Source organism: Pipistrellus hanaki, assembly GCF_964339955.1.
Source record: "Pipistrellus hanaki genome assembly, chromosome: 16".
Classification (NCBI taxonomy): domain Eukaryota; kingdom Metazoa; phylum Chordata; class Mammalia; order Chiroptera; family Vespertilionidae; genus Pipistrellus; species Pipistrellus hanaki.
Genome location: NC_140518.1, coordinates 28240709 through 28255193, shown reverse-complemented (window position 1 = coordinate 28255193; position 14485 = coordinate 28240709). Strand labels below are relative to the sequence as shown.

Sequence of the window (14485 nt, the reverse complement as noted above, 5' to 3'; positions counted from 1 at the left end):
TCTTTTCTTTTCTTTCCTTTCTTTCTTTCTTTCTTTCTTTCTTTCTTTCTTTCTTTCTTTCTTTCTTCACAACTATGTTACCTTTTATATTTGTCTTTAAAGGTTTTGTTACTTTGGTTAAATGGGTAATGTATTGTTTCATAATGACTGTTTAATAAAGAGTTTTATAACCATTTGATATTTTTTACAAACTTCCCCCAAATCACATTCTAAATGATTTCTTGTTGACCTTGAACTAATTTTGGGATATTCAAGAGAACCCCTGGAGCTTCTCAAAAAATATGTTTTCTCTTTTTATAAAAGAGAGATCAAACTAATTAGGCTTATCTGATATGTTAAATTACATGGGAAGCACTGTCAAATAAGAAGTGATGCTAAATTTTCTTTAGGGTCTATTTGTATAAAATTCCTAAAAATCTGCTATTCTCTGATGTAATGTTATCAGTCATCAATTAAAAATATACATCACAGGACTAACCAAATTTCCTTGTCAACTGCATGACAATGAATGCTTAGCAGATCTTGACCGATGTCCATTTTTAAGTCTTCTGTCATTTACAGACAGTTACAGTTTTATTCTGGGGCTTTTGCAAAAGTTCCTGCAAATGTGCTTGTCTTCAAGGAGATTCTAGCAAGACTCTTGACAAGTACAGGTTTCTGATAACTAAGAAAAATTTGCCTGCATGTGGGAGGAGCCATAACGTACCACCTTTCAGGTCTTTTCCCAGGGCTACCTGCACAGTTCCACATGTGTGATACAATGAATGGTAGCTGGAGATGGGTCCTTGTTTTCTTTCCCCACATCCGTAAAATGGGCCCAGTACGCTGATGACATAATGTCAACATCTAGAGACTTGGCTCTGATGCAGGGCACTGCAGGCTTTGCTGGAACATCTGCAAGGGAGGGTATGGGCCGCGAGTCCACAGAAAACCCCGGGCCCAGGCACCGCTGTAGTTTTGGGAATCATCTGGCTGGGTGAGATGCATGCTGTCCCAGAGGCTATGGTTGATAAAGTGCAAGTCCATCCAACCCCTAAGACCGTGAAAGAGGTACAAGGGATTTGGGGGTTTGGGAGGACTTTCATTCCCCACCTGGCACAGTGCCCCCATCTCTAAATTGCCTGGTAGAGAAAGGGCCTGAGTGGGACTAGGATTCAGAGCAGCAAGCAGCCTTTGGGAAGGCAAAAACACTAGAGAAACAGATTGAAGCTCAGCATCTCCCAAGCAGGGCTCCCATTTGTGTTAGATGTGCCTCTGACTCCCGAAGCTATGGGTTAGGCTCTGTGGCAGAGACGACAGGGAGAGAAACCCTAGGATTTTGGTCCCAGCTCTGGAAGTGAGAAGGAAAACCCCTATTTTGTAAAAAACTGCTGTTTGGAATTTTCTGCTCTTAGATGGCCTCTTATTCTAAAATGTTGCTTTCTAGTTTGCTTTAGCCTGTTTGAAGAATGATGAAGATAAACTTAGCTCTATGACCTTGTAGGTCGGAGACTAGATATGCCCATAATCTCAATGCCATGCCAGGTGCAATTTTTAATTGGATAGAACTGTATTGTTTTCAAGGCCAGCATCGAGATAACCACTAAATGCACATAGGGCTGGCTCTTTAATAAAAAGGGAAGTTCTGCTTGCAGCCTTGCTTAGAATTTGAATTCATTTTCTCTAAGCCATGGCACAATGAATAAAGTAAGTCTCTCCAAACTCTCCTCCTGCATTGTTTGATTGTTCGGGAACTCTGTAACAGAAGGAGGCAGAACCTGTGTGCTCCCCAACAGCAATAGCTCCTAGCAGTGTGCACAGCACTCCTCCAGGGAGAACCTCTCTGGAAGGAACAGCATATCTTGGTAAGAACTTCACTTCCCATCAAGGGGTGAATGGAGAATATGTTTCATTGACCTACCTCTGCCTGGCTCAAACTCCCAGTTTGAGGAATGGCAAGCAGAGGAGCACTCTGACCAGCAGCCCACTATCTTGAGAGATGCAGGTGCTGCTAGGCCCTGTAGAATATGTAGATACTTCAGATATCCCTGCCCCTATTTCTGTGGTGGTCTCCTGCAGAGAGGGAGTGGGGCAAGTTTCCACTGCCGGCTGTTAAACAGGTACGTAGGAGCTATTGCTGTTGGGGAGCATACTGGTTTCTGCCTCCTTCCAGAGCTGGGACCAAAATCCTAGGTGTACTCTCCCAGTTTAACAGCTGGCCCCCCTCCCTCTCTGCAGGCCACAAGGACCACCACCTATATAAACAGGAAGCAGGAATAAATCGCAGCAGCCAGTGGGCTGAACTCAGAGCAGTTTGGCTGGGGCTAGTGATCACTCAGGGATCCTGGCCATTAACCCTTGAAGAACCTATGGCTTGGACAATGGGAAGCTAAGGGGTGGGATAACCATCAGTATTCCCTGGGGAAGTCAGAATAGGTACAAAGACTTCTGATTTTGCCTGCAAGAGCCTGAGGCAGTTCGAATTGTCTTCCGTGTCCTGGCTCAGAATGCTTAGACACGCCCTGCCATCAGGAAGCCTAGGCCCTGGGGCAGGAATGAGCCTTGGCAACTGACTGACCCTTCAGTAAGTGGAGGAGATTGGGTGCATAGGAAGAGTGGCCACTATAGCGCCTGGGTGGGAAACACAGTGCCAGGGATGCCAGATTGCCATTGAATTACAGTAATTTGGTTAATGCAGCAGCAGCAGACCCTATGTGTTCTAAACAGTACCCATGGCGATGGCCAAAGGTGTCTGGGCCATCCACTGGAGTTCCCAACTGTAAGAGATTAGCAAATGGGTTATATGAGCCTGCTCCCTCCAAATATACCTTGGTTTGTGTGGACATGGTGCCTTGGCCAACCTAAGCTTTCCCCTGTTACTGTGCGAAGCAGCTGGCCACCGTAATGGGGTAAGAGAAGCCGAGGAGTATCGAGGGACACCCAAATTGAATAGACAGTGATTGGGGGTGTGTGTGTGTCCCATTCCAAAAGTCATAATGTAGAAGACTGGGCAAAAGAACATGGCATTGAATGGAGGTTTCCTCTCCCCTGAAACTTGCAAGCAGCTTGGGTAGTGGAAAGGAAAAATGGAATAAGAGCAACAGACTAAATTACAGCTAAAACCACTTCAGCATGTGGACCCTGAGAAAGAAATGCCTACCAAGAAGGACTCCCGGTCGCTAACTGGGCTGAAATTTAAAAACGGAGCCTAGCTGCCACTTTGAAATAGGGCCTCTCCTGCGAGCCGCACTTGAGGGAGAAGCCAGAACTGGTTTCCTGCCCTCTGAACCAACTTAATAAAGGAGTTCTTTGGATTTGTATATATATTCTTAAATATGTTTTTTAAAAAAATATATATTTTATTGATTTTACACAGAGAGGAATTGAGAGGGATAGAGAGTCAGAAACGTTGATGAGAGAGAAACATCGACCAGCTGCCTCTTGCACACCCCCCTACTGGGGATGTGCCCGCAACCAAGGTACACGCCCTTGACCGGAATCGAACCCGGGACCCCTCAGTCCACAGGCAGACACTCTATCCACTGAGCCAAACCGGTTTTGGCCTTAAATATGTTTTTATTGATGGAAGAGAGAGGGAGAGATAGAAACAGCAGTGATGAGAGAGAATTATTGACTGGCTGATTCCTGCAGGCCCCTTTTTGGGGATGGACCCCGCAGCTGGGGCATATGCCCTGACCAGAATTGAACCATTGACTTTTTGGTTCATAGGTCCACACTCAACCGCTGAGCCACGCCAGGGCCGGAGTCACATTTCAACCAATTGGACTGAGACTTTCCTTATCCAATCGGAGCTGTGTAGCTAGATCCTCATTTGCATTGTCACTGACCAATCAAAGAGTGGCTCCACTCCAGCCAATTAGGACAGTGCTTTTTGGACTAACATACAGTGAGGATTTCGGTTCCTCATTTGCAGGGACCAGCTGCAGGAACGTGAACACGTGTGGCGTAGGGAGTGCACTTGCTTTCCAGGGAAGGACAGGGAAGGCCTGGGCGGCCTGGAGCTGAGAAGGGCTCACTAGGACCTCGCCTGACTGGGGCCACGCCTGGAGCCCCTTCACCGCCTAGCAGTTCAGCGCCACCGCTGTGCTATTTTATAATTGAGCTCTAACGCCTCTGAGCTGTTCCACAGCTATGACGTCTCACCATCGACCTGTTTGCACCGAATAAAATTTCCTCCTTCACCCACGGAACCCCAAATTGTGGTTTCCCGTAGGACTTGAATTGGTTCCAATGACTGCCCAGGATGGGTGAGTACTTGGTACCCCGGGGCGAGGGGGAACTGCTCAGTCTCCACTGGGATCCCATTGCCCTGCTGTAAACGGGGCCCGTTGAGATGCACTATACTTGGAACACGCACCACTGAAAGGGGGAGAAGTGGGGGTACTGGTCACCATCTCCTACCCCAGTCCCTCTCCTCACACCTGACCATGCTGCCTCCCTGGCATCATGTATGGTATGCATGACCAGATCAAGCTCCTAAAGCTGCCAACCTCCCTGTCCTCAAGGCCAGGTGGACCCCCCTCTCCCCCCACAATCATTTGGCCGCTGTCTTTGTCGCCTCCATTGGCCTGGAGGACATTATAGCACATACGCACTCCGGGACTGAGTCCACCCAGCAAGCCTTATACATAGCTGGCAAAGCCTGTCTTGATTAAACTCAGAAATGTCTCTGAGAAAAGCTGTCCTCCGGAAGGGGACAGCCTCGAACATTGTTACTGCCGTGCAGGGAGGGCCCTGTGCCACCATCCGAACAGGTGCTGTGCATTCATACCTAAAGAGCTCGTTAACCGATCATCTCGAGTCAGTCACGTGGAGACACAAATGAAAGCCCTGAGTGATGTGATCCCCAACCGAGAGGACCTCCTGAGTCAGTGCTTCGGATCATGGGGCTTTCTGCGGAGAACGGTTCCTTATTTGGGGACTCGTCATCTTCATCAGTATTTCCTCTGTAAGGTGCCTAGACGGCCGCTGTGCTGTTTCCAATGCAGCCAAATAGCTAACAAAAACAAAAACAAAAACAAAATGAGCCATCTCCAGGCTATTGAAACCCCGCTCAGGACATACTGCAGAAAAGGGGGTCGTGTAAGGGCAGTCATGAGGGGTGGAGTGTTGGAGGGGGTCATTCACTGGATATGCCTGTTCCTTGACCCAGGAACTGGCCTGGTAATCAGAGACCCGTCTCCCTTTCCCATGCCCTTAAGGTGTACATTCCACTTGCCTTCCCCACTCTAGAAGCTGCCTCAAGGACACAGCCTTGAGAGAGTAAAGTGTTGAGACCATTTAGATGACGGAACCCAGCGAAAGCCTCTATATAACCTTGTAAGATTCTGGCAAGCAGGTGTGTGTGTGTGTGTGTGTGTGTGTGTGTGTGTGTGTAATGGGGACAGTGGTATCGAAATGCTTCCCCCTTTCCTGAATTTGGGAAGAAATGTTTTGGATCTGCTTTTTGAGGCTGTGTTTTAGAGGCAAACCTGCCTGAGTGCAGGTCCCAACCCTGGCACTTACTAGCTCCTTCTGTGAACCTCAGATTCCTCATCTGTAGATGAGGGGCAGCAACCACACACTCCTGCCAAGATGGATGGCAGGGTGAAGGGAGATGATAATGCATCCTCACACAGGTCCTGGCCTAGGATAGATTCTTAGGTGGTTAGCTTGGGCACCCAGTTTGAAAACCCTGTGCCCCATTCAGGCAGCTGGACAAGGGACCTCTGGGATGGCACACGAGGTTGACCAGCCTCTGTCACTTGTGCTTACTGTTTCTGTCCCCAGATCAACACACCACTGATTTAATGTCACGTTCCCCACTGTTATCAGGTTGGTTCTGGTTTAGCAAGAGGGGTGGCGGAAGGGAGAGAGATTTCAGAGTAGATCCCTACCAGGAGGGACAGTCCCTAAGCTGCCTTCTTCCCCACCAGGCCCCAAGGAGCATACCTTAAGCTTGGCCTGCCCCGGGGGACACCAGGTGGCTTTGTCCAGCTTGGCAGGATGCGTTGGGCTGGCCACTGTAACTTTCTGTTCCTGAACTCCCAGGACGATTTAACACCATTGATTCTATAGGTTCCAGTCATCTGATCCCTGGCTGGGGCAAGCCACACCCACCTGCCAACAGGGGCGGACTTCCAGTGGATTTTCAGGAAAGAAGAGGTAGGTGGCTGACAGCCCAGTCCTTTGCTCCCCCCTATAGATCCAGCAGTGCTTCCATCTGGCACATAAGGGGCAGAACACACACACACACACACACACACACACACACACACGCACACACACACACACACACGCACACGCACACGCACACGCACACACCCCAAAAGGAATGCAGCCAGCCCTACCTAGAACCCCAGCTAAAATTTCCTTCAGGCTCTGCCTCCTGGGAGGGGGCAGGCTACACCTATACTTGTTGCTTTCTCTAGGGGCTGCAAGGGGCACCTGGCTTTTCCGTTGCAGGCGGGGTTCGGGCTCCGGGAACGTACCCCTCCAGCCTTTAGCAGAGGGAACTGTGGTTGTTACATTGCCCTTTCCTCCCCTTTTTTGCAGCATCTCCCCCTCTGGAAACCCCAGGCTGAGACCGACCTGGGAACAACATACCCCGGTGCAAAGGAATGCCGCCTCCACCCGCGTACCTGGCTCCAGGGAGTTTATCAAGTGTCTCTCTGCCATCTGCGGGGGCGGGGTGTCACGTCCTCACTCCGGGGCTGGCTGTCCGCCTGCGGGGAGAAGCCCCCGTTAGCCACCTTTAAAAGAGGCGACCAAGAAACTTTCGCCGGGGTCCCCAGCCCCCCAGCAGGCCTTGCCCGCGCCCCCCGCCCCCGCCCTCCCCGCAGCGCCCTCCCCCCAGCAGCCTGGAGGAGGAGGGGTGCGGGAGGCCAGCTCGCTCCGTGCGCCCAGGGTCCTGCTTTCCTTCCGGGAGGCGGGGAGAGGCGAGGTCCCCCCCCCCTCCCCGAGCGGGCCGGGCCGCCAGTCTTGGTCCTCGCCCCTCTGCATCCGTGCACAGCCTCCTCTCCGAGCCGCGGCCGCCGCCCCGCATTGGGGATTTTGCCTCAAAAAGGGGGCCTGGAAGGAGGAGAAGAGGAGGGACACGCAGGCCGGCGGCGGCGAGCAACGGGATCCGGAGTCCAGAGCCGCGCGGGGGAGAGGACCGGGAGGCGGCGGCAGCGGTGGAGACAGCGGCTGGGAGGCTCTGCCGCTGCGCCCGCCCGCAGTGCATCAGCCCGGCCGCCCTGACATCCCCGGGGAGGACCGTTACCGCGGGGCATCGTGCACTGGTTAACAGGCTCCGAGCTGCTCCGCGACTTGTTTTAAGCATTTCCACCACCCCCCCCCTCGCTCTCGCTTTTAATCTTGTCTCTCGTGGCGTGTGTAGGGGGGGGGCAGAGGACTTTATTTCCATTGGCTAAGCTCTCCCTTCCCACCCACATCCCTTCCACATCACCTTGGTGTCTCCCTAAATAAAACCAGCCCTCCTTATCGCCTGGAAAAAATCAGGAGCCAGAGTTTGAATGGGTTTTATATAAACACTCATCCCCCGTCGTCAGCTGGCGGCTCTGGGCTCTCAGGATAAACTCGCCGCACCTGGCCTGATGCTCGCCCGGGGTTCTCTCCCTCGGAACGGCAAGGTCTAAGCCGAGCCTGGAGGACTGGGAAACTCTCTGGAAATTCAGATCAACCCGAAGCCAGTGGCGGAACTGCACAGGGTCCCCATGGACCTCAAGGAGAGCCCCAGCGAGGGCAGCCTGCAGCCCTCCAGCCTCCAGATCTTTGCCAACACCTCCACCCTGCACGGCATCCGCCACATCTTCGTCTACGGCCCCCTGACCGTCCGGCGCGTGCTCTGGGCCGTGGCCTTCGTGTGCTCGCTGGGCCTGCTGCTGGTGGAGAGCTCCGAGAGGGTGTCCTACTACTTCTCCTACCAGCACGTCACCAAGGTGGACGAGGTGGTGGCCCAGAGCCTGGTCTTCCCGGCCGTGACCCTCTGCAACCTCAACGGCTTCCGCTTCTCCAGGCTCACCACCAACGACCTGTACCACGCCGGGGAGCTGCTAGCCCTGCTCGACGTGAACCTGCAGATCCCGGACCCGCACCTGGCGGACCCCGCTGTGCTGGAGGCCCTGCGGCAGAAGGCCAACTTCAAGCACTACCGGCCCAAGCAGTTCAGCATGCTGGAGTTCCTGCACCGCGTGGGCCACGACCTCAAGGACATGATGCTCTACTGCAAGTTCAAAGGGCAGGAGTGTGGCCATCAGGACTTCACCACGGTGAGTACAGTGGTTTTCAGCTTCCTCTTGCGCCTGGTCCCGTTGGGAAGAGCCACGCCGGTGGTCTCCTGCTTGGGTCTGGGGTCTCGCTGTGCTTTGGAGCCAGGGGAGAGGAGGGTCGTTGGCCAGAGTTGTTGGAACGGATCGGAGAAGTCTGCCTGCTTGGAGGGAGCACTGTTGTCTGGTCCGATGGGGGGAGGGCGTGAGAAGGGAGCTTGCCGTAGGGGGTTCACGTCTCCCCATGTGCCGAGTGGCCTCCTCCCAACCAGAGGGAGGAGGCCTGGGTTGTCTGTTGTCCAGGGCATTTGGTGTCTGAGCTGCCTGATTGGAACAGCTTGTCATTGACGAGGTGGCATTTTTTTTCCTTCCTCTCTTTCTGCTCGGAAGTGCCATCAGGCACCGCATCCTGTGGGCTGGGCTGACGCTAAAACCGCCAGGGAAGGGGGTGTGGGACCCCAGGCAGCCTGGATGGTCCCAGAAGCTTTGGGAGCTTGCTGGAGCAGGTGCTGCTCGCAGAGGTGTGGGAATCTCTCCGCTTCTTTTTCTCGTGTGGATGCAGAGCTTCTGGCGGGGAGAGGAGAGGCTGGGGACGCCAGGTCTCCACAGGTCCGGTGGCAGGTCGGAAGCAAAATGATGTGCAGGATGCCTGGGCCAGAGAGGAGGGTCTGGGCGGAGGCCCGTGGGTCTGGTGGACGGAGACGTGCCTGGGAGAGTGAAGTGGCCCAGGCTGGCTTATCTGGGAGCTTCAGCTTGAAACTGAGACTCGGTTTGCTGTCTGTACAATTGCTTAACAGTGTGGATGTTAGAGGAGTGGCGTGAGGAGCGGGGAGCAGCTGTGGGATTGGAAAGCCTCGAGGAGGAGCGTGGAGCTGAGTAAAGAGGGGAAGCTGAGGGGATGCGGCTGACATTCAGGAGGGGGCTTCCTGGAGGGGCCAAGGGGGAGGAGAGCTGCTGCTGCCAGGGTTCTTTCTCCGTTTGCCTACTGAGTGGGCTGCTAGGCATAACTTGGCATAGCCGGTCGAAACTGCAGCTGCCTACAACTCCTTTCTCCCAGGCAAGTCTGGGGCATCCGGGTAGATGGGACCCTCCAGAAGCCCAGTGTGGCTGCTTCTCCCATTGCTGCCTGAGGGAGAACTCAGAGCTTTGGAGTCTCAGAGCCGTGAGTGAGTCATACTGTCGTTGTACGTTTGGGATGGCAGGTGCAGCAGTGGCAGAGGGACTGGACGCTATCATGGGCACTTGTCTGGGGCCCTCGGCCTAATTGAGACATACCCCACCTTTCCTACGGTGCATCCGTTCTCCCTCTGCTCTCAGAGCCACTGCCCGCCAGCCTCTTGCTCTGAGTTTCTTTGAATGCTACCACCGGTCTCTGCCTGCAGCCTCGATGCTTGCTGTTGGCTGTCTCTGATTCCGAAAAAGCTCAGAATGCCGGGGGGCACTGCCTCTTGCAGCCTTTAGAGCTCTGTTTCCTGGGGGAGCTGTTTTGTGTGATCCACGTTAAACCTGGAGGGGTGAAAGCACAGCACAGTCCGTAGTAGTGTATGCTAAAGAGGAAGTGAATCTGAGCCGGGAGAAAGGACCAGCTGTACTGAAAGCCCTTCTGAAAGAGAGCAGACAGATTCCTAAAACATGTCATGCACAAATGATGCCTTAGGTGGCTTGGGGAAAGCTCCTTCTTGGGGGCTGCAGCCATCCCTGTATTCCACCCCATGCTTTCTAGTGCCGTGGCCACGCTCAGCTCCCCTAGTGCACCATGCACTCAGCTGTTCCCCTGTCTGCCTGAACCCACACGGAACGCAACGGCAGAGAGAGGGCGGCACAGAGAGAAACTGCAGTCAGACCCTGGATAGAGTTCGCAAGCATTCTCATAGCCACATGATCAACCAGTGGCTTCCTCTCCGTTTATGACCAAGTTCCATGCTGTTTTGCACTTGGCCCATCATTTGAATTGCTAGGGTCCCAAGAGGCTGAAGATTGTAAAGCCTTACCTGAGCCGTCGACCACCTCAGCGTGTGTTTCAAATAGTGAACTTGCCCGTGGATACGGTTTATTACTCAGTAAGTGGAATGTCATCCTCTCAAGTTCAAAACTAACCTGGTTGAGTGTCCCGCCTTGGCCTGCCCCTCGATGTGTGCACTCCCCCAGGACTAGAAAGGGGATGAGCTTCAGGCATGGATCTTCAAGTTACTCAGGGAGGGTCAAAGGGCATGTACCCCAGGAAACCCGGAGGAGTCCCCACCCCACAGGATAGGCTGGCCTCTTCCAGTCGTTGATCACAGTAAGCAGCCACGTTGAGCCTCTACAAGAGAGAGCATAATGCCAAGTTTGTTCCAAGGCCTTCCCATCCCCCTTGTCTCCCTGTCCTTTTGGTCTGGAGGACAGGGGTGCTTGTCCTTGGGCTCCCACATCAGCAGGGCGCAGAGGCCTTGCAGGTGGTGGTGGGAGGAGTGGGTTCACTGGGCTCTCTGTCTTTCATTCTCTTTGCTGCGCATCCCTGTCCATGGGATATAACTCTTATATCCATATAACTCTTCACTAGACCCTGCATTGGGCTGTCCCATACGGAGTGGCTTCTATCCCTAAGTGCTGGGGCTGACATATTAGAGAAGTTAAGTACGGATTGGTGGTGTCACAGGGGCTTATGTTTTCTGTTATTATTATTATTTTTCTATAAAGCATACCTAGTGCCATCTCCAGGACTAATGCTTTCACATAAGCTTTCTTATTTCAGGCTCTTAGCTGGTGTGCAATGAAGTGCGTAATACTCTTTAATTAGTGAATGAGCCATGATTCTAGGTGAGTGAAAGGCTGTTTGTGGAGGTTAAAAGCCAGGTGTGGAATTCCAGCAGCCATGCACACAGGTGTGCTCCGTTTCATGCAAGTGCACTCTTAGCCCTCCCCTGGGGCAATCTGGCTGCAGGTAGGCGCGTGCTTTTCCTTCCTGGGAAAGCAGAAGAGGGCTTTCACTCCTCGGAGTCTACACAATGGAGATTCCCCCACTGACCCAGAGTGGGAGGAAGAGGAGTAGGGAGGAGAGGGTTGGATTGGTGGTGGTGGTGGTGGTGGTGATTCTCCAGCCATGATGCCAGCTGATCTGAGGTTAAGATTAGAAGTAGGAAGACATAGGTTTGAATCCTACCTCCATCGTTCTTTTGTTTGTTTCCTGGGTTGTAATTCGTACCTTCTCTAGGCCCTCTAACATATGATAATAGCACATGATTTTCTGACTCACAGAGCTGTGGGAAGGATGAACCATATGAGACAATATACGTGAACATTCTTTTGTACATGCAGATGTAAGGCAGCTTATTATCAACATTAGTAAGAGGCCATTGTCCAACCCACCTGCTCCGTTCGTGGCCCATCATAGGAGCCAGTGGATGAGTAATGCTGTCAGGACAAGTCAGGAAGTGGGAGGCGGCTGCTGCTTTTCCTTCAGAGCCCGTGGCGCGGCCCATTCTTATCGAGATGGTTTTCTCAGAGTGGAGGTCACCGTTGGGTTCAGCAGTTAACCACTGCTGACAGGTAGCATCCCCACTGTTTGTGACTGTCACGTGGCTGTTCCACGTTGCTTCTCTGCTGTCACATTCAGGAATGCAAATGACCCTTCAGTTTGCATGGTTAACCTGCTTTCCATAGTCCTGGGTATTTGTACTTTCAAATTGAGATTTCTTAGGAGAGGCATTTATTTTCTTATGGAAAGAAAGATCTCTCCACTGAGATCTTGTTAGAGGCACTTCTAGGGATATTTTTTATCCACATCCCATTGCTTCATAGAGACACGGAGGGGAAGGTTTGGGAGGGGCACGGGTTGGGTATTCTTTCACAAGGCTGGTGAGCCCATAGTGACCTGAAATTACTTCTAATTACACGAGGAGCTGGGGTGTGAAAAATGTGAGCTTTGGGGAGAGATCTGAGTTGTACTTACAGTTGTGCCCCCATTCACTGTGTAATCCTGGGCAAGTTCCTTAACCTCGCTTTCCCCACCTCTGAAACAGGAGCGATAATACTACCACTTAGACTGTGGCACTGACCCTGTGAGGCGAGGTATGTAAAGTTCTAGTGCGTGGCAGACGCCAGCTGCTGGGTTGCTTAGTGTCCGGCAGGAGTACCGCCACAGTCTGCACTTGACACTGACCGGCTCTCTTGACTCCCATCCAGCGCTCTTCCCATTCTCCCACCACCCTGTGACTCACCAACAGCTTCAGAGCACTGGCAATGTCTGTGTTTGTGGGGCTTGTCATTTTCATGATATGTTAATCTTTCCCTTCTCCCAGTATGTTTCCTTCGTATCAGTTCTGCTGCCTAAATGTCCTCTCTTTACCCACCACCTTGGCTTCCACATCCCAGCTCGTGCTCCTAAACTCAACCCAGGCACCTTGTACCTACTCCCCGGATAGATGTTGAGTGACCTGTGGACCTGGCATACGGCATTTCTCACAGCGTGTCTGTCATGTGAGTGCACGCACATCCATCCCTCGTCTGTCAATCAAATGGAGCAGGCAGTCTGTAGTGTGATAAACACAGACTGGATCCTTGCCATCGGAGGCCTCACAGCCCGTTTCCCATCCCCTCCAGATGGGGGACTGGCGGAGAGCAGGAGTCTTGTCTCATTGAACACATGGGCTGCAAACATCATGCCAAATACAGGGATGTAAATACCCAGTAAAGGTTTGTCGCTTAAATCCTTACTTGCTCTTTCCTGAACTGACCCAGCATTCTTTGCTCTCATAGGCATTTTTTTTTATGTACCATTCGGACCTCTCTCTCCATGTCTATCCATTTAAATCAGTCTCACCTTTTATAATCCATCTTTAGAAGCCTTCTCCAGGAGACCATGGCCAGTCCCTCGCCCTACGACCATAATCTACGTTAATCTCATTTTTCTCTTCCAAACGGCATTTTGGCTTCTTCCTTGGTTTGAGCAGTCGCTTTGCTTTTCCTTGCATTAGACTCACAAAGTGTTGAGGCTAAAAGGGACTTTAGAGATAATTCAATTTCATACTTGAATTCTTTAACCACTGATAATTTTTATACATTGCCTATTTCTGTCTCTCCTCCCTGTAAAACATGATGGCTTGACTAACCTTTTATTCTTAGGATTTAGAGCTGCTTAGCACACGGGGAGCTCTAGAAATGTGAGTTTGGAGGGTAAGTGGGCTTGAAGTTTTTAAATGTAAGGTGACTCCGTAGCTGATTAGAGGCCATTTTTCAGTCTCCCTTTTCTGTAGACGGACTTGGATTCCACCTGCAATGAGATGATGTGTCCCGTGATTGTTATTATTTTAATAATAATACACTTCCTGATTATAGAAACGATTCATGCTTATTGGGAAAAACTTGAGAAGTGAGAGAAAGACTTAGAAAAGGGAGAAAAACTGCCCTCAATGTAATTGCTTGTGTTCATTTGGCATTTTGGGAGTAGCTCCATTCAGTCACATCATGTGTGTATGTGTGTATCCCCGTGTCTGGGGTCACACCTGTATGTCTGTTGGCATGTCTGACACACAGTATACACCCAATCAGGGTCAGTTTGCTCTCTTCTTATTGGTCCCCTGGGTGATGTCCATGGGTTTAGAGATTTCCTCAAAAGTCCATTTAGAGTAGAATTAAATCTGAAGATGTGAGTCTGATCACTGCCCTTTTTGTGGGATATGTTTTATCTTCTTGGCCAGAAGCACCCAGGGATAATTTGTGATGTTTCCCTCTTAGCCCTGCCTCCGTTGGTTTTGAGTTCACAGTTGAACACCTTGAATGCACTTGGTTGGCATTTAGCTGTGAATTTACCTGGAGCCCACTGTTGGTTAAATGTTTGCTAGAATAAACCAGAGATGTGTTTGTTGACTCCACATTAGCCTCCTACTGAGGCCTGACCTTGCTCCTGGCTGAGAACCAATTCAAGTTCTCCTCGCATGACACTGCACACCTCAGCACATGGGTGAAGACTCTGATTCTCCCCGCCTAGTTTTATGTCAAAACAGCCTGATATTTAATGCAAATCAGATGATCACTCATATTCCTCAAGATGGTTCGAAGTTTTGTGAGCATTTGCGTGTGCTGGAGAGAGAGTGTCTGCCAAGTTGGGTGGGCAGTTTGCCATGGTGCCAGTCTCTGTTGGGAATCTTCTAGTTTGTAGAATTTAGGAGGTAGCTCTGTGGAAGCAAAGCTCTCAGGCATGTATGCAATTTTCTGATGTGATGAAGGGATAGGACAGTGGCTGGGAGCTGACTATT

The 14485-nt window shown here is 51.5% G+C and overlaps 1 long non-coding RNA gene across 1 annotated transcript; it reads right to left on the bottom strand.

Annotated features, from left to right (window-relative positions):
- Positions 1-4531: 4531 nt before the first annotated feature.
- LOC311611066 lies at positions 4532-7341 on the bottom strand. Its single transcript, XR_014793058.1, has 3 exons — positions 7244-7341; positions 6621-6731; positions 4532-4996 (listed from the first exon to the last, which is right to left on the bottom strand). It is a non-coding gene; the product is annotated as an uncharacterized lncRNA (long non-coding RNA).
- Between the last annotated feature and the right edge of the window lie 7144 nt (positions 7342-14485).